The 23311-nt window shown below is 38.5% G+C and overlaps 1 long non-coding RNA gene across 3 annotated transcripts in view; it reads right to left on the bottom strand.

Annotated features, from left to right (window-relative positions):
- LOC101704149 (uncharacterized) overlaps positions 1–23311 on the bottom strand; it is a 70967-nt gene that overhangs the window by 25643 nt on the left and 22013 nt on the right. For 2 of the 3 annotated variants that reach the window (XR_015443028.1, XR_015443027.1), the window contains exons 1-2: positions 6771–7252; positions 2646–2691 (exon numbers count right to left, since the gene is read on the bottom strand). This is a non-coding gene — a long non-coding RNA (uncharacterized LOC101704149). Of the gene's footprint in view, positions 1–2645; positions 2692–6770; positions 7253–23311 lie in introns of those variants that run through there. The other variant, XR_015443029.1, reaches the window with a different exon arrangement.

The raw sequence follows: 23311 nt of genomic DNA, 5'->3' as shown, positions 1-23311 counted from the left end.
CCTGGTATGCTTATAGTTTCCACAATTTCCCTGTCCACTTTTTGGTGAGAGTTGACAATAATCACCAGCTGCATCTGCCTCTCAGGGAGGACAACAGTCACAGGAGCAAGACCTACCCTCGGCCACCTTCTCTCTCCACCTGATCAAGAGAAGATGGCGAGAGATCTCCATTGTCTGCAATGTATCACATTTAGTTCTGGGCAACCTTCACTGCTAAGTTAGTGCTCACCATGGTTAGAAGACAAGAGAAAATAAACTCACTCTCAGGTCTCCCCCTTTCAGTTGCCTTGCAGATCTGACCTCGCCCATCTCATCACTTTCTCCACAAAAGCCTCCCTGAATCACAAATCTGAAGTACTAAAAAATTCTACGTCTAGTTTTTATCTTTTCAACTTTCTATACATCACTTCTCTCGCAAATATATCCACACTAACAAAAAGATATGTGAGGATTTCAAAAATAATTGCAAAAGCTATCTTGAAACCCTATTAAGCAATGAAATTTGACAAAACTCTTTTTCCCTATAGGATTGACAACATATAGCTCTATCTCATCCCAAATTTTCTTCTCTATGAAGCAGAACTAACACGGACACTCAACATGTTTTGTTTTGTTTTGATTTTGGTTTGTTTTGTCTTGGAAGGCTTTTCACCTTACACCAAGTAGGGGTTAGGGGCTGGAGATTTAGCTCAGTGACTCCGTGCCTGCCTTGCAAACTCAAGGTCCTGAGTTCAAACCCCAGTACCGGAAAAAAAAGGTATTAATAGTCCAAGTAGGGTTAGGATCTGTGTAGGTTGGGTATTTGAATGTTAATGATTCATATGAGGATGATGTGTCAATACTATAGGCTGGATGACATATGAAAAGCTCACAGGAGAAGATGGAAAGAGACTATTCTAGCATAGGGCAAGTGGGGCAGAGCCAAAATGAAAAGAGGGCATCTTCTCAGGTAACTGAAGCAATATGGCATCATGGTTACAGGTGTGGACTTCAGAGCCAGGATGCCCACAAAAGCAGCCAAAGCCAGACATTGTTCTTGAGCATTCTAAATGTGTTCTGCATTTTATATTGTACTTAATTTAAAGCCCATACTCAATTCAATTACTGGAAAATAAGTATGACTGAAATCACTTGAATATATAAACCTTTTTCAATTGTAAATTTTATTAAAAGTAAATAGATTAAATGTTTCTGATCAAACTTTTTCATAAAAATTAGATGTGCTATAAGAGTAGACTATATCCAAGATTTTGAAGACAGCATAAAACGTAAACTAACATTAATCTTTAGGGTGATTATGTATTGAAGTGATAATATTTTGAATATACTTAGGTTAATCAAACATATTTTTAAATTGACTTCACTTGTTTCTTTTTACTCTTTTTAAAAAATTAAAACTATACCTGTGCTCACACTATATTTCTATTAGACAGTGTTCTTTGGGTGTAAACTCTATTTCTATAACTTTCTAGCTATGAAATGGGCTCATATGCATTTTCCAGATCCTTCATGAAAAGTTGCCTAATAGTACCTACTACGTAGAGTTCATTGAACTATAAATGAATTACACTTAATGCACGTAATTCATAAATAGTTCATGATACCTGGTGTGTTCAATACATGCTATTATTATATTATTATGCTTTCAGTTGTCATGGTGTGGGGACATCAAGACACTGGAAGAGGCTGTGAATTATCAGAAAGAATTTTTCTCTTTTTTAGGAAAGCTTTGTATCAGATGTCCATTTGGATATCGGTAAAAATGTCCAAGGCCTTGCTTCCATGGTGCTCGACTGTGACATCCCTTTACATCTCTGGGTCAGAACACTCTGTTACTTGAGCACTTTTTTTTCTTACAAGATTCCAAAAGGCACAACTAATAAAAAGGTGTCCTTATTTAATTTAGAATGGAGCTTGAATTAAAATGTTGCATCACAGCGTAAGTGTAAAGGAACTCTGCCACTGAACCATCCTTACGCCTTTCAGAAACTCATTAGTTTCCTAAGCTGTTTCCACATCAATTAAATAAGGATAACAGAAAGTACTATCATGAGGACTAAATAAAGTACCAGGACAGACTGAGCTCTGTAAACTACACAAACTACACAGCATTGTGCTAACATCAATATCATCTACTTTGGGAACCATTAATGCAGGAGTATCTTTCCTCCCAAACAAAATGAACAATTAGTTCAGTGGGATTGTTTCTAAGGATCCTCATCCTGGACTTCTAAATTTCCCCTTAACAGGTCTGTGATAAAAGTCACACCCTATTCTGTAAAAATTCCACTACTTCATTAGAAAATAAAAAGGTGAAAGGTACTTAGTTGACAGATAAACCAGTAGAACATTACTTCAGCTCTTTTACCTAACTAATCACTAGCAAGTCTTTGAGGAAATGGGCCACAGATAGGTAAGTTTTCATTCATGCTTAAGGTCATTCATTCAACAAATACATATGTTACTGAAATAAGAAACACTGGAGCAGAGTAAGGAGAATCAGGATTTGGAACTTGGTAATGCAATTTCAATTACGTTTCAGACTATGCTTCACTGAGAAGGTAACATTTAAGCATTAAGAAGGTAAGATGAAGGAGTGGAATATACAAATACCTGAAAGAAGATTCTAGAAAAAGAAAACTCACCCATGACTTCTGGTAACCATGAGGAGCCAGTGTGGTTGTAGCAGAGCTAGGAGGTAAAGAACAGGAGAGGAAATCAGAGAAGTGTCCTGAGAGGTGGAACCGATAGATCATGCAGGACCTTAGAGGTAGAAAGGCAATGAAATTTATTGTCCAAACCAGAACACATTCAGAGTCAAAGAGATGTTACTCATAACTACACTAGAATAACAGTCACAAACCATGCACCAGGATGATTGGTGACCCTACTTTTAAGCCATTGTCTTGTGCTAGCTTTTATTTTGAAGGCACAACAGGAAATCTTACAACAGAGTCCAACTGTTTCTGAAACTGTGCCAAGTTGTCTCAGTAGAAAAATACTGAAGAAAGGGATATGGTTCTCTAGAAGAATCAAATTGAGAGATAGAGAATATATATATATATATATATATATATATATTATGCAATTATCTCACAAATAGAATTACAAGATCAGAGGTGGGAGAGTTCAAAATGGCTGACTGCATGCTGAAGAGCAGGAGGATGGGGTAGCTGCTCATCCTGAGAAGCTGGAAGGCACACAACAAGAGAGATCAAGGAAGAAGCACCTGTCCAAGATGGAAGGCCTGGGTGCTCCCCGGAGAGTCACTGGCTTGAGTCTGTTCTGGAAGCTGAAGAAACTGGAGTCTGATATCCTCAGGCAATAGCAGCAGCAAAAGATCCACCAACACAACCCAGAGATTTCAAAGATGACAGGCAAGCTGACTCACTCTTCCTGGTTCATTCCACCAGGGCTGCAAGCTTGTTAGGTGGTATCACCCACAATGAGGGTGGGTCTTCCCTCCTGTTTGCTGGCCCACATGCCGATCATCAACCATCCCTGAATACACCTCATCAACACACTCAGAAAAGTGTGTTTACTAATTTTCTTGATGTTTCTTAATCCAGCCAAACTGATATATCACGATTAAAAGATACAAGAAAGCAGTGTACCCTAAGGTTCAAACTAAGGTTTAGATTTTTTACAGTCATTAAATAACTGCTGCTTTACCCATTCTTAATTCCAAAAGCCCCCACCTTTTCCATGCTACAGCTTGAATGAAAGCTTTCCTCAAGATGTCGGTGAGCAGATAGGCTGACACTTTTAGTCAATTTGTTGGACCTTGAAAGCAGGAGTGAATCCCTAGCCTAAGGTCATCATCTAGTAAGAGAATTCTGTTCAGTACTTCAGAAGAGGAACAGGAGGCATGACCATGGAAAGACATGGGGAATCTCTTATTTTTATTTGTCAGAAAATATATGCAATCGTTATTATTTTATCCATTTGCGTATGTACAATTTGGCAGCATTAAACATATTCGCAATGCTGTATTTCTATCACCATTGTAAATCCCTCAAATTGTTTCATCATCCCCAACTCTTGCCATGTTTTAATGTTTATTTGTTTATTTTAAACCTTTCCTTAAACCTCACTCATACTTCCATGGGGATGAAGACCATGAGGCTGATAAACTCTTTTGATTTCTGTTCTGTGGCAGTTCACTGTCACCAAATACAACTGAATATGTATTAAATCTTCCTTTCTAAAACATCCTATATGATCTTAATGTGCCCAGCTTATATGCAAAGGAAGGAAGGGAGGGAGGAAGAGAGAGAGAGAGAGAGAGAGAGAGAGAGATTGAAATTAAATAAAGTACCTCCTACATTCCCCAGCCTTCCTGATAAACAGGAGAGCCATGTGCCACAGTAAAAGCTTTCCTGGAAGCCCTACCCCACAGTTTATGCTTAGTTAACAATCTTTTGGCATTTGCTTTTTGTTCGTCTGTTTTTCCTGCCTGGAAGACAACCCTAACATAGAACTGAAGGAACCACTTAACAGATACAAGGTATGAAGTATGCACTAAGTATTACAGAGTAAAAAGAGATATCCTGGGTCTTTTGCAAAGCTACTGTGCCAAGCCTGGGTATTTTACTACCAAGCAGAAGAAAAAATATAATCAAATGTTTATTGAAGCCAGTGTTTTTTGCTGTTGTAGTCTTTTGTTCACTCAAGTCTCTGTGAGTGTCCATTGAATGCCAATCATCAGTGCCATAAGTCACCTTAGGCCAGGCTTCTCAACACCTGTCCCTCCTCCCTGATGGGATCCTTGCAATATCACATTCCATTTACTGTCTGGGGAATTATCTATCTTCACTGACAAGTGCTCTAGATGGTGGCAGAGGAAGTAGAGCTTTACTAACAGCCTTTACTAGCAATAGTTTTCTGGTATATCTAGTATTCAGCATCTATAATAACAGTTAATGGGATAAAGCCCATCTCAGTTAGGCAAAGCCACACTCATGAAACACTAGCTCACAACAACAACCACAGTGAGATCAGGTAGGACTGGGCACATTAATCTGCTCAGATTGGGCTGACGCTTATTCTAACAACAAAAGGAATGACACCAAGTTGGAGTTCTTCTTTTTTGAAGTTAAAATGAATTGGATTCTGGCCCAGTAAGATGCATTACAGAACAAAAGAGATTGGTTATATTTTGGAGCTAGATACAGGTGGTAGTTCCACAAAATTGTGAATGTATTAAATGTACAGAATTATTCACGTGAAAATGGTTAATTTTATGTTGCATCCATTTCAACTAGAAAGAAGATTTGCTTCTAAATATTCACTTTAAAATGTTTCATTTAGAAGAAATAGTCTGGATTTTAAGAAAATGACATCATCACAAAATTCATGACATCAGATTTACGAAACGAGATCAAGGGAGATAAACACACACACACACACACACACACACACACACACACTCTCTCATCCTAAGCCTAAAAATTTTTAAGGAGAAAGCAAACTAAGAAAAAAATATAAAGATAAGAAAGATAGTAACTCAGAACCCAAATATATCAATTAACCCAATACGTATAAATTAAACTCCTCAGAATATCAATTGGATTTAAAAATACAGTGTTTTTGTACTATTTATGAAAGCATGAAAATACCAAATGATTGAAAAGGCACGTGAAGATAAGTATTTGTCAGTATAACTATATTAATATTAGGCAGAGAAGATTTTAAGACAAATAGCATCATTGATGACAGAGTTGCTAGGTAATGATTAAACATTAAAGTCCACAAAGCAATATAACAATTCTAAACATGTATGCATCTCATTAAACAGACTCAACAGATATAAACAAAAACTAATAGACCTCCACAAATAAATTGACAAATCTGGCCTGACAGTGAGAGACTGCAGCATACTCTTTTCAATAAATTATGGTTCAAGCAGTCAAAAATTTTTAATGAAATCACAGAAAAATTAAACAATATAATTAATAACTTTAATCTAATATAATGCTATCTATTCAGTCTGTATATTCAGTATATTCAGTCTGCCTATAAAAGACATCTCTCAACAAATTTCAAAGAACAGTCATCTTGTTCTCTTAGCCCAAGGAATTTAGCAATGGCTGTAGAAAAATTGGGGTCCAATCTTAAATGAACTGAAATAAATTTTCTGACATCTAATCAACTAAAGGAAATAGAAGTTAAAATAAGAAATAGAAAAAAATTAAAACCATACCACTTAAATATCGAGTTTATGGAGTGAGAGCATATTTGCTAGGCATTCTTTTAACTACAAGAATACTGGATAATAAAGTTTTTTCTCTCTGATGTTTTCAGCCCGGTGTTACATCATAGGCATTCTGTCATGCCATTGTTCTTATCTTTTATCTAACATCGGCTCTCTAACCCCTAAGTTTCTCTCTCCTTCAGCTCCAAATCAAAAAGCCTTCTTCTAAATATAAATTCACATCAATAAGACACCTGCAGTCCAACACACCCAGAAAATCAAAATTCCTTTTAGACTCAGCCTGGGTCAACTCTCTGAACAATATATTCTAATTCCTGCTGCAGCCAAATGCATTTCCCTTTGTTAAGATCTCAGTTGTGGTGAAATAAAAGATGACTTCTATTCCCTCTGTCAACTGAAGGTTTTAAAATCAGGCTACCTACAGCTTTTTCTTTTATGGAATACACTCAATAGTCTCTGCACCACAGAAATCCCCTAACTACTATTTTCTCCTAATTTTCTGATTAGCGACTGGTTCCCAGAGCGTTTTTTACATAAAACTTCCCACAGGCCTTACCTCAGTGGAATCTTTCCACAGCAGCCTAGTCCTTGAGTCAGTTTCAGGAATAAATATATGTCTTGACAGAGTAAAAATATATATCAGACGGAGCTCTTCGTTCATTAGTGGTGGATTATGATGAGAAGAGGTTTAGAAAGGTGACCAGCACAGAGTGCCATTGAGAACTTTTCCTTGGAAATTTAGCTAGCACTTTGCTGAGCACTGAGAAAGAGAGGGCACAGGATTATTTGGCTCCACCCAAAAATGATCTTTGCTTTCAGTTTCCTTTTTCTGCCAAGCCAGAACACCTTTTTCTCTACTGACCTGAGATCTCAGCCAAAGGCATTTTAGGTATAGGGAAGTGGAAGCAAAAAGCTCTTCATTTCTCATATTTCAAGGGCATTCAGAACTTTCAGTAGTGGACAAAAGACAGGACAGCAGTCCCCTTATCAGACTGTGATAGGGAGATTTCACTGATTTGACTTTTATTACAGCATATTATTATACTTGTACTATTGCATTAGTAGTTATTGTTCTTCATCTCTTACTGTGACTAGCTTATAGATTGAGCTATCATACATGTGTGAGCATAGGAAACATATAGTACATATAGGATTCAATCCTATGTGTAATTTCAGGAGTCCACCGGGGTCTTGCAACAGCTGTCCCACATATAAGGGGAGAGGGCAACTGTATAATGGGAGGAACTCAAGTCAAAGTAAGAAAGCACCCCAAGCGGGTCGTCAGTAGGAGGGACATGCTGAGAAGGAATCCAGGTATCACCCCACAGAATGGAAAAGGGACACATGAGCGTAAGAGAGGAGGTAAACAGAAGCAGGAGGAAGGAAGACAGCAGCCTGGGTTAACGGAATCAATGTGGCCTTGGGTTTGCCAGGAAAGGGTTCAATAAAGACAGTAAAGTGATCAGTGCTACTTGGAGAAGGCCTATGCACCTCAAGTCCTCCATAGTCATAGGCATCAAGAATTCTCACTCAACTGTAATAAAGTCCTTTGGATGCTACAGGGAGAAACTTTTTAAAGGAAGAGATACTGAATATTTTTTTAAAGTTTCAAAAAGGGAAAGATATAAAAGAATTTAAAAATAGAAAATTAAATTTGACTTTTAAGTTTTTTTGTGTGTCACTTCAGTGAGAGTTCTTTCATAAATGAATGAAAATAATGAGTGAACGGCCAGAAAATAGCAATTGCTTGTGTAGACTGTGGTTAACAGAAATTTAGCTGTCAAAGGAAGAATAGAGGTAGGTCAACACATCTTGAAAGGCTAGGGAAGAGGCAGAAAAAGAAGTTATTTTTTAAATGAAGGTGAAAGATACATGTGTGCACACCTGCATGTGAGAGAGAGAATGTCTGAATCTGCGTGTATATTAGGTTGAAGGCCAAGAGTTATAAAAATTACAAAAAGGATGAAGTTAAGAGAAAATCAGATCAAGATTCTGAAGGCATCAAAAAGGATACGCTCTAGAGAAAAACTGAAAATAACCTCAGGGAAGAAGAGAAATAGCTCCTAAGGCAGGAGAGGTAGGAATATAGGAAAAATAATGATACATAAAGAGCAATTTGTATAGATAAGAGTTTCTGTGGTACTGAGGATGGAACCCAGGGCCTTCACACCAAGCAACATCCAAGCCGTTTTTAGTTTTTATTTTGAGACAGGGTCTCACTAAATTGTTAAGTTACCCAGATAGGGTAAAAGGTGATTCCCCCACCTCAGCCTCTCAGAGTGCTGAGATTACAGGTTTCAACCACATCTGGTTAGGAATTGTTGTAGTTTGTTGCTTTGTTTTGGTTTCTTGTTTCGCTTTTCTAAAACTGAAAGGCACTAAGCTCTCTAAAAAGATATGGTCTGTTCAAGTGTCTCCTTCCTTAAATTAATGGACTGAGCTTTGTATAAAGGAAAAATATGAAGGAATGCAGAAGGTCAAGAGCAACCATTTAGGCTCAGACTCCAGAAATAAAATAGCTCAGAAGAAGGAAAAGAACCAAATTGACGGTTCTTTTGCAAATGGGAAGGGGACCAAGAGATAGAAGGAGAGATAAGGGAAGGGAGGGAAGTGGAAGTAAAAAGAATTCAGATGTGTTCCATACACCTACTAACTCCCTGCGATGAATGCAATCATTATGTACTGCAAGCATGTACTAATAAAAAAAAATTTTAAAGAAAACAAATTGAGGCCATGTTCATCTCACTATACTTTTGGATCCGGATGCTATTCTGCACACAGGTTCTAATTTCACACACACACCCTCCTCCCACCCCATACAGTGTTTTGCTTTATTTTGTTTCCAACATTTTCATTATGAAAATTTTCAAATTTAAATTTGAAGAAATGAAGTAATGTACACTCACATATCCATCATTTAGGTTCAAGAAAGGTTAACAGTTTGCATTGCTTACAAAGATTGTATGTACTCTATGTTTGTGTTTCTGCGTAAATGTATGGCTGAACCCTTTGAAACTGGGTCAGAGATCATGATATTTATCACTAAATGTGTCAGGATATAATTCCTAAATTAAGAATCATATCCTACATGGCTTTAAGACCTTTACCATACCCAGAAATATCAGAAATACCCTGAAGTTATCCAACACTTAGCCATATTCAAATTTCCCAAATTTAACAACAAACTATTTTCTAGTTAGCTTTTACAGACTAGAATGCAATCAAGGCCAATGCACTGCATTTAGTTGTTTTGCATCTTTTGTTAGTTTTAAACCAGAACAGAACAAACCATATACTGATTTTATGGTTTTTTATCCCCATGACCAAGGCTTTAAAAAGAGGCTTGGACAGCAGCCTTGTACAATTACCACTTTCCCGACTGTTTCTGCTGGCATTGTTTAACATGTGCCTCTGTCTTCTATCTACTGGGCTCTGAGCTGAGGTCTTGACTAAGCACAGAGGAAGTATCTTCCGGAAGGCCCTTCAAAGGCATCATGGAGCCTTCAGGTAGCAGCATATCAGCAGGCACACAGGGCCCAGCCACCTGCTGTCAGTGAGGCACAGTTCCATGATGACAGTTCTCTCCACTTCAAAGGACACATTACCTAGGCAAATAGCAAGTGGTCTCTAGGGTGATACTCAGGCCTCATCCAAATATTCTATTTCATGACATCTTTACACCTAATGATTCCAAAATTAATTCCTAATTCTCCCTGCCATCAATTATTTCAGGATGATAAAAAGCAATTTCTACTGGTATCATTCTTTCTCCATTTATGAGCTCATAATCTTCTGCAGTACTTACAACATTTCCGTCTTTAAAAGACAATGTGTAGAAATAATAAATGTCTTGGGAGATGGAAATGCTAATTACCCTGACTTAATCATTACACAATTATATATGTGAAACAAATTATCATACTGTACTCCATCAATATGTACAAATATCGTGAGTCAAATTTTTTAAATGGGCAAATAAAGGCAATGTGGTAGTCATTGAGACAACTCATCAATATACTGTTTTACATTTTTGTGTTCCTTCATAACCTACAATGGGTTTATTAGTCAGTTTTTGCTTTAGTAACAAGCAATCAAAATGTTAGTGGCTTTAGAACAACAATCATTTCTTGCTCACAGGCCCATGGTTTTGCTGGCTCAGCTGTGGCTCCTCTGCATCAGGCATCACCTGTCAAACCAGAACACTGCAAAAGAGGCAATGGCTCCCACCCTCTGCTCTTGTTCTACTGGAATAGCGTGAGTGCAGAAGAGAGAGTGAAAGCAAAAAATGCCTCCTTTTTCTTTCTTTTTCCAAGTACTGGGGATTGAAGCTGTAACCTAGTGCCCTCACACTGAGTTACATCCCCCCCCACGACGTTTTTTTTTTTCGGTTTTTGGTTTTGGTTTGGCTTTTTTTGAGACAGAGGCTCACTAAATTGCTAAGTTGCCCAGACTGACCTCAAACTTGTGATCCTCCTGCCTCAGCTTCTCAGAGTGCTGGGATTACAGACACACGCCACCCCAACTGGCTGTGAAATGTCTCTTAAAACTTCTGCTTGGACCCAGCATTCTGCCATATCCATCCATGCTGCATTGAAGAAAGCATATCACAAAAGAAGTAGAGTATGTGTACTGTGCCCCTGAGGAGGAGCAAAGAAGAAAATTGCTTCCTAAATGTGTTGCATGACTACACAAAGCGCTTGGGCCCACAAAACAGGAGCAGACATGTGCTATGTTTCCTAGCACTTTCCCTTCCACTGTTATGGTGACCAGCAGCCTTCTAAATTATTCTGTCACTTTGCACCCCTGAATATGGAAGATGTGGCTCACAGAATATCTGCCATCCCATAAGAGACAAAGAGCAAAAGTGAGAAATAAACTCTCTAGCTTTAAGATTTTGAGGCTGTTTTTATTGCAGCAGGACTTATCCAAACACAAACAGGGCAAAGCTTAACATTTTCTTTTTATTATTAATTCTAAGAGTAAGGGGTTAGTGTATTAATAACTTCCATCACGGCAAATAAGCTTATATATTTATTTACTCTTTCTCTTTCATCTTTTCCTTTTCCATTTTATGTATTTGAGTGTCTTTAAGGCCTCAGCCATTTTTATTGATATAATCAACCACAAAACATGCTTTATGATGTACATATTGTCCCACATCTGACCAGTGAGAGTTCCCCTACAGTTGGATACTTTTTTGACAAGACCTCAATTAGTCTCTAGTATTTCCTTTATACAATTTTCTGATAAAAGCCAGATGTGGTGGCACACAACTGTAATTCTAGCACTCTTGGGAGGTTGAGGCAAGAGACTGTAAATTCAGGACCAGCCTGAGCAACTTACGACTTACAGAGAAACTGTCTCAAAATAAAAGAAAAAAAATTTTAAAGGTGACAAGATAGTTCACTGCAAAAGCCTTTCAGTTCAATCTTCAGTGCCACAAAGCACCCCTGGTTCCATATAGTAAGAAAACAATACCTGCATGTGTTGTGTGAGCAATGCTATGGAATGCAATGGTTTCTGAGCTTCTACATTGGACAGAGCATGTATTTACACATTCCCTCTCCTCTCCCCTCCCCCTTCCCACCCCACACCATGTCCTGGTTTCCTTATCCCTCTTTCTCTCTCCACATACACATACACAGATGGAGAATTATAGATGATACATACAAAAATCAGAGCTATATTATAATACATGATTTATTTTATGTAGATCCTGCATAGATTATATTATATAGAATATATATTCCTGTTCACATTTCTAACTCAGATTTGATATGATAGGGATTTCCCCTTCTTAATTTCTTTGTTTCTATATATTTTCTCTCTTTTGTCATAGGTTGAAAACCTTTGGGTATTAATATTAACCTTGTGTTTGCTTTATTATACAATATAGGTAAAATAATCTCAAAAGTACAATAGCAACTATAAAAACTACAAAGTGAAGTTTAAGATTCTCTTTAATTCTTTTTGTTCTTTGAAAATATGCCATCAAAAGCTGTTCAACAAGCATCTGTGTGCAAAAGACATTTGGAACAATTCCAAGTTTACTGTACAGTTATATGATATCTATGAGATATGCAACTCAGTGAATTTTTACAGCTTTCAGTGGGAAGGCAAGATATGTGCAATTTGTCTTGCAAAGATCTTAGAGACAGCTTGAGTTCTGGCCCTATTTTGATTGCCTAAATCATTATCACAGCTATTGTTCAGTCTTTTGCTCTGGTGAAAAACATTAAGCATTTTGGTATCCCTATATTAATTTGAAGGAAAAAAAAATCCTTCTTCACTATAACTCTTGAGCAAGATCTAGAAGATTGGATGAGCATGTGTAAAACTGCCATAGTGGTGGACATGATTTCAGGGATGGCAGAAGAATTCAAGGAGAGAAGGTGAAGAGAAGGAGCTACAGCTTGAGCTGTGCCTGTGGGGAGGGAAAAGACCCAGCAAGGGCCATGAAAATGCTAAAAGAAGATGCAGGAGCGAGTCTAGATCTTACAATGCCTAAGGGTATGAGTGCTTGTATTCCCGATGTGTGGCAGGCAGAGGAAATTACCTCACAAAAGAAAAAACACTACCAGGTGGGAGAGGCATATGTGAGGGTAACAGGTGCGCGGGCATGTGCAGATGCTCCCAGGTGCTTGTGCCCATTCTTAAAGATCTGTATGGCATCTCTCAACAGATGACCACCCCAGGATCCAGCCAAAGTAGGATGCTGTCCTTGAGGCCCCACCTTAGCATGAGGTCATGATGGTCCAGCAGTTCTTAAGAAAACAGTAACTCCACACCACCCCCAGTGTCAAGGAGGTGAGCCTCCCAGGTGCCAGCAGCAAACTCTACCCTCTTACACCCACCCCACTGAAATGAGAGACATGAAAACAAGTCTCAAAACCCGACTTCCAGATCACCTAAAGCAATCTCAGACTTAAATGAGATGGAACAATCTGATGCTCAACCACTTGGACTCTCTGAACTGGCAACAAAAGAGGATCTGGAAAAAAAGAAATCAGAAATAATTTCTCAGATAACAGCAGAGATTGTTCCCATAGTGCAAGACATGATTAACAAATCTAGAGAGGACACAGATTAAAATAAAAAGAGGACCTGGGGAACATGATGGAATTCCAACATAGAAAACAAATGGAATCCATAAAACAGATGCAAACAGATTTCCAGAAGATTAAAAACTCCATTGAAAGTTTACACAGCAGAATGAGCCTATGTGAGACCAGAATTTCAGACATAGAAAATAAGATTGGAATTAGTGACCAGGAAAAGAACAATTTCTTTAAAATTGTAAGGGTCCAGGAAAAATCAATCCAGCAGCTGCTAGATGATGCAAAGAAGAATAACATAAGACTGATCAGAGTCGAAGAAGAAAGAAGAGAGGGTGCAGATGACATAAAAAAAAAAAAAACTGTTCACAGAAGTGATGGCAGAAAACTTCCCAAGCAGGGGAATAGAACTTGATATACAGATAAGTGAGGCATATAGGACTCCAACTAGCCTTGATAAAAAAAAATTTACACATAGGCATATATATAATAGTTAAGATTCCAGAAACCCAACAGAAGAACAAAATTCTAGAAGCAGATAGAAAAAAGAAACAAATTGCATACAAAGGAAAGCCCATCAGAATCACAGCACACTTCTCAGTGCAAATCCTCAAGGCAAGAAGAACTTGGAGTGATGTATTTCAAGCCCAAAAAGAAAACAGCCTCCAACCCAGATTGATGTACCTTGGAAAACTATGTTTCAAAATTGATGGACAAATAAGATACTTTCATGAAAAAGAGCACCTTAGGAAGTTCATGAATACCAAACCAGCACTCCAAAAATTTTTTTAAAATATCCTAGGGAAAGACAATGAGGATCACAACCCCAGGAAGGCCAGCAGAATGAATCCATTGGGCACGACAAGAAATTCAACCTAAAGTGGGAGAATCCAACAAAAAGAAAAAGCCATGACAATGATAAATCAGTATGTATCAGTTATAATCATCAATATTAATCATCTCAATTCACCAATCAAAAGAAACAGACTGACAGAATGGGTCAAGAAGCAAGATCCAACAATATGCTGCATACAAGAAACACACTTAATTCAAAAAGAAACTCATAGACTGAAAGTTAAACGGTGGAAACAATACTCCATGCAACGGGGACACAACAAAAAAGGACTAGCTATCCTCTTTTCAGATCAGGTGGATTTCAAACCAACACTGATTAAGAGAGACAAAGAACACTACATCTTTGTAAAGGGAACAATCCAAGAGGAAGAGTTGACAATGTATATGCACCAAGCACTAGTGCACCCAACTATATAAAACAAATATTAATGGACATGAAAAATCAAATAAGCACTAATACAGTAGTAGTGGGGGACCTCAGTACCCCACTGTCATAAATAGATCAACTAGACAAAAAATAAGCAATGAAATACTAGAACTGAATCAAACTCTTGAACAAATGAACTTAACAGATGTTTACAGAGTGTTCCACCCACAAAATCAGACTACACATTCTTTTCAGCTGCACACAGGTCATTCTCCAAAACAGACCACATACTCGCTCATACAACATGTTTAAATAAGGGCAAAGGAATTAAACTTATCCCCTGTGTATTATCAGATCATGGTGTGATGAAATTGGAGATCAATAGCAAAAGAAACCACAAGAATTTCATAAACACATGAAAATTGAACAACGCACTGCTGACAAACCAATGGGTCACAGAGGAAATTAAAGAAGAAACAGACAATTCCTACAATTAAATGACAATGACAATACAATGTATCGGAATCTATGGGACTCAATGAAAGCAGTCTTACATGGGAAATTCATAGGAGCGAATACTCATATTAGGAAAGCAAAGTGAGCCACAAAAAACAACCTGATGCTGAACCTCAAGCTTTAAGAACAAGAAAAGCAGGACAAACCCAAAGCTCATACAAGAGAGGAAATTATAAAGATCAGAGAAGAAATCAATGCAAGGGAGACTAAGGGAATGATACAAAAAAATCAATGAAGCCAGGAGTTGCTTCTTCGAAAGAATCAACAAACTTGACAAGCCCTTGGCCAACATTATCAGAAAAAGGAAAGAAAAGGCCCAAATCCATGTAATTAGGAATGAAAAGGATGAAATTATAACAGATCCAGCAGAAATCCAGAGGATCATCAGTAACTACTTCAAGAACCCATACACCAATAAGATGGAAAACACAGAAGAAATGAACAGAATCCTAGATACATACGAATTACCAAAGTTGAACCAATAAAACATAAAAATTGAATACAGCCCAATATCAATCAACAAAATTGAAAACATAATTAAAAACTTACCAACGAAGAAAAGCCAGGGTGCTGATGGCTTCACTGATCAATTCTACAAGACATTTAGAAAGGAACTACTGCCACTACTGTTTAAACTCTTCAATGAAATTGAAAGAGAAGCAATACTCCCAAATTCATTCCTGGAAGCAAGCATCACCTTGATCCCCATAGCAAAGAAAGACCTAACCAAAAAAGAGAACTATAGGCCAATCTCACTAATGAACATAGATGCACAAATCCTTAATAAGCTACTAGGAAATAGAATACAGAATATCATTAAGAAGATCATACACCCTGACCAAGTGGGATACATCCCAGGGATGCAGGGATGGTTCAACATATGCAAATCAATCAGTGTAATACACTGTATCAATAGAGACAAGGACAAAAACCGTATGATCACCTCAATAGATGCAGAAAAAGCATTTGACAAAATCCAACATGCATTTATGATAAAAACCCTACAAAAAATTGGAATAGATGGTCTCTACCTCAATCTGATAAAACCATGTATGAAAAACCAACAGCCAATACCATACTAAGTGGTCAAAAACAGAAATCCTTCACACTAAAATCAAGAACAAGACATAGATGTCCACTGTCACCACTCCTCTTCAATATAGTTCTGGAAACATTAGCCACAGCAATTAGGCAAGAGAAAGAAATAAAAGAAATAATGATAGGAAAGGATGAAGTAAAATTGTCATTATTTGCAGATGACATGATACTCTATATAGAAGACCCCAAGAACTCCACCAAAAGTCTTCTAGACTTAATAACCAAATTCAGTCAAGTAGCTGGATACAAGGTCAACACACAAAAATCAATAGCTTTCCTCTACACAAACAACAGACTCACTGAGAGAGAAATAGGGCAAACAATTCCTTTCACAATAGCATCCAAAAACCTGAAATACCTACGAATCAACCTAACGAAATCAAAGACTTCTTCTCTGAAAACTATAACACTCTGAAAAGAGAGATTGAAGACTATTTCAGAAAATGGAAAGACAACTCTTGCTCCTGGGTAGGAAGGATCAACATAGTGAAAATGGCCAAACTTCCAAATCCAATCCCAGTTGAAATCCCAGGAGCATACTTCACAAACCTTGAGAAAATAATCCAAAAATTCAGTTGGAAAAAGAAGAGACCTAGAATAGCGAAAGCAATTCTAGGCAACAGAGACATGGCAGGGGGTATCACAACCCCCAACTTGAAACTGTACTACAATGATAATAACAGCATGATACTGGCAGAAACAGACCTGAGAACCAATGGAACAGGTTAGAAGATGCAGAAACAACTCCTGACACACTCAGCCACCTCATCTTTGACAAAGGAGCCAAACACCCTCACTGGAGTAAGATAGCCTCTTTAATAAATGGTCCTGGAAAAATTGGGTTTCAACTTGCCAAAGATTAAAACAAGACCTATATCTCTCACCATGCTCTAAACTAAAATTGAAATGCATTAAAGATCTAAATATTAAAACAGAAATGCTGAACCAGCTAGAACAGAGGTTAGGTAGAACTCTTGAAGACATTGGTGTAGGAAAAGATTTTATGAACAAAACCTCAGTTGCCCATGAACTAGCAGAAACAATCAACAAGTGGGATCTCTTCCTATTACAAAGCTTCTGTACAGCAAGAGGAACCATCAACAATGTAAAGAGACAACCCATAATGTGGGAAAAATTTTTCACCAGTGGTCCCTCAGACAAAGGACTACTATCTCGAATCTATAAAGAACTTAAAAAGATCAGACCTCCCAAATTTAAAGACCCAATCCAAAAATGGGCATCTGAAATGAACAGACATTTCTCAGACAAAGAAGTAGAAATAGCAAATAAACACATGAAAAAATGTTCAACATCACTCATCATTCGAGAGATGCAAATGAAAACAATGCTGAGATTCCATCTCACTCCAGAAAGAATGGCTGCTATTTTGAAATCAACCAATAACAAATGCTGGCAGGGCTGTGGGGAAAGAGGAACCCTGCTCCACTGCTGGTGGGAGTGTAGACTGGTGCAACCACTGTGGAAATCAGTATGCAGATACCTCAAAGAACTAGGACTGGTAGTCCCATCTGACCCCACTATTCCACTGCTGAGGATCTTCCCCAAAGAATTAAAAGAATCATACCACAGTGATATATGTGTACCCACGTTCATAGCCGCACAATTTGTAATAGCTAAAACTTGGAAGCAGCCCTATTGGCCATCAACTGGAGACTGGATAAAGAAAATTTGGTTTTTTAATAAAATGTAGTACTTCTGAGCCATAAAGAATGAGAAATTAGAGACATTTACAGCTAAATGGATCCATATTGGGGTGTACTCTTAAGTGAAATAAATAGGACACACGTGTGTAAATACAGAACAGTTTCTCTAGTGTGAGAAACTGAAAGTCTAAATAAGGCCTAAAAGTTATAATAGATAATGTGAAATAGGAAGGAAAGGGAATAGGAAAGGAAAGAAGGGAATGGAATTAATATGAAAAACTGGAAACAAATATTTGTAAATAGGGAGGGATGGAGGGGTTGAAGGGAGGGCAGGGGAATAGGGAATAAAATAAGAAACAAGAGAGATTATGTAAAGGTGCAAATTTCCAATGATGAACATCATTATATTGTATACCTAAAATGTACCAATAAAATTAATTTTTACATAAAGCAAAAAAGAAAAAACACTACCAACAACAGATTCTCATCCAGCAGTTCCTATCCTAACTGGTTACTTCTATTAGTTCCTTTAATCCCTCTGACAAATCTATGACAAATCAATTCTGCCTATGACTATCTTCTTTTACCAGTAAAGAAACTGAGGCAGAGGGAAGTTTTCTAACTTACCTAAAGTCTTAGAGATGGTAAGTGGCACAGGTAGGATTCAAACCCAGAGATTTTTAGCCAGAATCCAGAACTTCATAGAAATCTCTTCCCTTGGCTGTGGAAAGTTAAAGGAATATTCAAGAGAAGCAAGATTCTGTATCACCTATACTATAGTTATTTTTCTCATTGCTGAGACAAAATACTTGACACCCATAAGTTAAAGGAGGAAAATTTTATTTCAGCTCACAGTTTGTAGAGGTCCATAATCAGCTGGCTTCAAGGCAAGATGGCATGTCGGGGGGCATGGCAGAGGAGAAACAGTCCATAACAGAGCAAGCATGAGGCAGCAAAGCAATGAGCTTCCCCTGTTTTATCCCATCCAGACTACAAGCCTACTGGTTAATGCCACCAATACCCAGGGCGGGCCTACCCATTATCCACACCCAGAACCATGCTAAATCAATTAGTGGACTAATCCAGCACCACACACCCTTAATCCCAGTATCATACACTCATTACCCACTGACCTTCCAAAGCCCTACCTGTGAGCATATGAGGCCTTGGGAGAACATCTAAATACAAGCCATAACAACCTGTAATAAAAACAACCGGTGATAAAAACTAGCAAAAGAGTCCTCAAACTATCCTTTCAGTTCCAGGTAAGCCACTTTATCCCAAAGTATGGAGTAATTTTCTTGCATAAAACCACTGTCTTGCCCAATATCTCTACTCAAACAACACAGGGTGGCAGCCATGTAATGAACAAGCACCACCTGATCACACTGTGTATGTATCTGTGAACAAAATCCACATGGATGGGAAAATGAGATCTCAGAGATGAGCTTGGTGTACTTTTGTGAGCATTTTGTGTGTGTGTGTGGGGGGGGGCCTTCTAAGTTTTTGTTTTGTTTGTTCAATTTGTTCACTTATTTAATGTGTGTAACTTCACCCTCTTTTCACTCCAGGGCTCTCAATTTTCCCTCCTATCTGCACAGGTAAACCTGGGCTCCAGGCACACAGCTTGGTTTTAGGTAGAAACAACTCTCTGAGCTTCCTGTCCCAATTTTAGACACCAGGTAATGACTACAGGGTGCTCTATTAACAAATCCCACATTTCAAGGGCACTCTGCCAATTGGAAAATAAGGAAGGAAAGTAAAACAAATCTCATGGAAATAAAGTAGTAAGAAATTTCTCTTTCTCTTGCCTCTAAATTAATGGCCTTTACTGTTTCCACATCCAGCACAGGAATGAAAGCTGAGTGCCAACAAACACCTGTCCTGGATTTCCACCAAGCTCTTGAACTACCAGGCAGTTAAATCAAGCAGATAAAAAATATAAATTAATTAAATAGTCATACTCTTCTATCCTCTTCACTCTTTGTGGACTGTGTTACTCATTTGAAGACATGATTTGAGAAGAATCTGAGGACAGAAGGCAATGGATAAGAAAAAAAAGAAAAAGAACAAAATAGAGAAAAAAAGACTAGCATATCACATTTGGCAGGAAATAGAATCCCTCCGGAGAAAATTGGCTAATATCAGTAGCTGTATTAACCCATTTGAGAGGTGCAGCTATCCCAGAAAACTAAAAACTCCCAGTGCTGTAACAATTAAAATACAATGAATTTTTGCTCACATTCCAGTGGGATGTAAGTGCTCCTGTCTTGGTAGTTCTACACCAAGTAGTGACTAACATGCATGGTTTCCTTCCACGCCTGTGCCATTCTACCTTCAAGATGTACTGCCAACATGACCACTGGCATCAGTGTCTGATAAGCTAACAAGGTAAGCGTGATTGCAGGAAGCATACTGCACCTTTGCAGTTTCGTCCCCTCGGCCTATAAAAAATGCACATCAGCGCCCCCAACTGGTGGCATCCAGTCCCAGCAACAGCCCAGGAATCTGGGATAGACTGGGAGGGAATGACTGTTCTGAAGTTAGCTCTAGGTGTCCTAGAGTTCCCTGAGAGCCACTTGTTTTGGAAAATGAAAGTGGCGCTGTGAAGGAACTCAAAGGAAAAGAATCAAAGGTTGCCATCGCTCAAAAACTTTGGATCCGTGCAGAAGATCCCAGCCTAAGTCCAAGGTGTGAAGTCATTGGCAGAAGGCCTTTTGTTTACAGCTTGTTCCTCTCAGATATTCTCTTGACAGGTATTTAGTGCTCTCAAGTGATCCCAAGTTCCCTTGGCCCCTGCATTTAGTGGCAATCCTGCTGCATTTTCTCAGGACATTCCCTGGTGACCAGCTGATCAAGAGCCAAGATGTCCACCGTTGAGTTAAGCTCTGCCTTCAATAACATCTGCATCTTCGTATTCCTTATTTAATTAAACAGCATTATAGAGATATTGGATCCCATGAAAACGATTTAATCATTTTATCACAGTCCAATTTAGGAGAAATTTGACAGGCAACATGTCCTTTGGAAATCCCTCAAATCACAGTACACAGGTAGCTGCTTGCTAGGTATGAGTAAAGTCAACACACCAAGGAAACATTAGCACAAGTCTCTGTCAGGTTCACAGTTATTTATAGCTTATAAAGTTCCTTAATAGCCACTTACAAATAAAAATCAGCATCATGAAGTAGGAAAAGCACATTATCTACATCTTCCTTAAGAGGTAACTGATACTTGAATAAACAAAACTACTTTCCTGAATCCACATGGCTAATAAAGAGTAAACTGAAGACTTAAACCAAGATATAATGACTCCTAATCCAATAAACTTTCATAATTCTGGAGGAAATGAACTCTTTTTGTGATATCTAATAGTGTGTGTGTGTGTGTGTGTGTGTGTGTGTGTGTGTTACTGAGGATTGAACCCAGGGCCTTTGAGCTAAATCCCCAGCCCTCTTTTTATTTTTTATTTACCCAGGCTGTGCTCAAATTTTCTATCCTTGCCTCAGCCTCCCAGAGTGCTGGGATTATAGACATGTGTCATCAGATCCAGCTTAATATTTTTAAAGATATTTAATTCTCTTTTTTCCAAACATCTTCAAGCAAAAAAGTAGCCTGTTTATCTGTTTTTGCACTCAGAGATTCATTTCCTGTTTTCTCTGTAAGATCTATTATCTCTCTGTTCATGTTCAAGTTTTCCTTTTTTTCCACCTCAAATATTTTCTGATATCCAATTATCTAGGGAAAATAATTCATATTTTGATTAAGTTGCATGGCTGTACGATTGCGTGTGGCGCTCAATACACAGGAAGCTCCTCACAACTACCGCTGCTGTCCCTCCCACCCACCCTTGTCAACCTGCAAAGAAGTGTCTCACTGGTTTCCTCCTTTTTAAAAAAAATTACGAAAGCTAACTCAATAAGCGCAGTCACAGCACTGTAAGGCGTCAGGAATGAGAGTGAAGGTCCGTGCCCCACCACATAAATTAAAAGGGGCTCTAGCTATGAGTTACAAGGCAGAAGTAAATTCCTTCTCAAATACCATGCAGATCTTCTGGTGCCCAACAAGGCTAATGCGAATTTGTCGCTATGTTTAGGAGAAAATCTAACTTGATTGCTCCATTTTCCCAGATTTTCAACTTTGTTCAAGACACCCTAGTAATCCTCATCCCATGTCCCTGCCTCTTTCTCACAACCTCTGTCCTTCCTTTCCTTTCCTGAGTTAATTTTGTCCTGCAGAAATTCTTTCCTAATTATTCATACTTGCTCACTGCTTCCTCTCAAAACTTACCATATGAAGTCTCTTCAGGATTTCTTTTCCTTTAAGATTTTGTTGCTGTAAAATTGAGGACGTGATTATGGAACTGTAGTTGGCAAACTATAAGGCAAATCTAGCCTGTGGCCTACTTCTCTAAGGATCTGAGCTGAGAATGGTTTTTACATTTTTTTAAAGGATTGCAAATCAAAACAAAGAATATAAACTACAGAGACAAGAAGGGCCCCAAAAACCTCCAGGCCCTTTCTGGATAAAGCTTTCCAGCTCCTCTTCTAGACTATGACCCTCCTCTGGCCTCTTATCTATTGTCATCCTCTGTAATCTTGATTATTCTTTGAAACATGAAAGTAGAGGAGACAGGAGTACAGGGCAACTAGTTGCAAAAAGGAACCCAAGGTTTCTAGTCCATTTCTTCATATGATATGGTACTCCCAGAAGAGCTGAGAATCTCCTTTTCCTCCATTTTGCGATTGGGGTAGGGTGTCACAGAGAACAGCTCCCCAGCATTTGCATTCTCTATGTCAGAGGTCCACCGGAGGACCAGCACACCTGTGAGGGCAAGGGGAGCTGGTGGGCCTGGCCTGTGAGGTAGCTAGGAGGGTGTGCAGAAAAAAGGTGTGGAAAATGTATCTTCTGGGGGCATCCTAGGTGGTGGCAATGCATCGTCCCAGCCACACTAAGAGACTGGTTTTATTATTTTCCCCACATTTGAACAATACCTTTTCTCTCCTGAGTCTCCCATTAGCAAGCGAGGTGTGACTGGAGACATAAAGAGCCTGGGCCACAGCGATAGCAGCCTCCCGGGGGAGCGGGCTATTGGCATGCTGCGGGTGCCACCAAGCCCGGCTGCTTCTCAAGAGTCAAATATCTGAGCCAGGGAATGTTATGACTTGGTAACAGCATATCTCAAGAAAGCCTCTACTAAAAATTCCAAGGAGAAAATATGCTCTCTGCAAGCAAAACAGGATGAAGGGAAAATAACCAATAAACACCCCACCACAGCAAAATTTATAGCCATGACCTACCTAATTGTAAGCACATTCCAGTTGCAGAACAGGTGAAAATGATGCTTAACCTGAGGCTTCAAGTAGACTTAGGGAACAAATATAAAAACAATAACAATAACAGTGTCAAGGGGAAAGATTCTTGCAGACTCATGACATTGCTCCTACTAGAATGTAAGAAGTCCGTCTCATGATTTTTATTGTTTAGCAAATGTTTATTATAACTATGTGACCTGTTATTTTCTAATGTAAAACTCAAACCG

Source organism: Heterocephalus glaber, unplaced genomic scaffold (genome assembly GCF_053883595.1).
Source record: "Heterocephalus glaber isolate CG9 unplaced genomic scaffold, H.glaber_assembly_v1.0 deba00001561, whole genome shotgun sequence".
Lineage (NCBI taxonomy): Eukaryota > Metazoa > Chordata > Mammalia > Rodentia > Bathyergidae > Heterocephalus > Heterocephalus glaber.
This window is presented reverse-complemented; position numbering and strand designations above follow the sequence as displayed.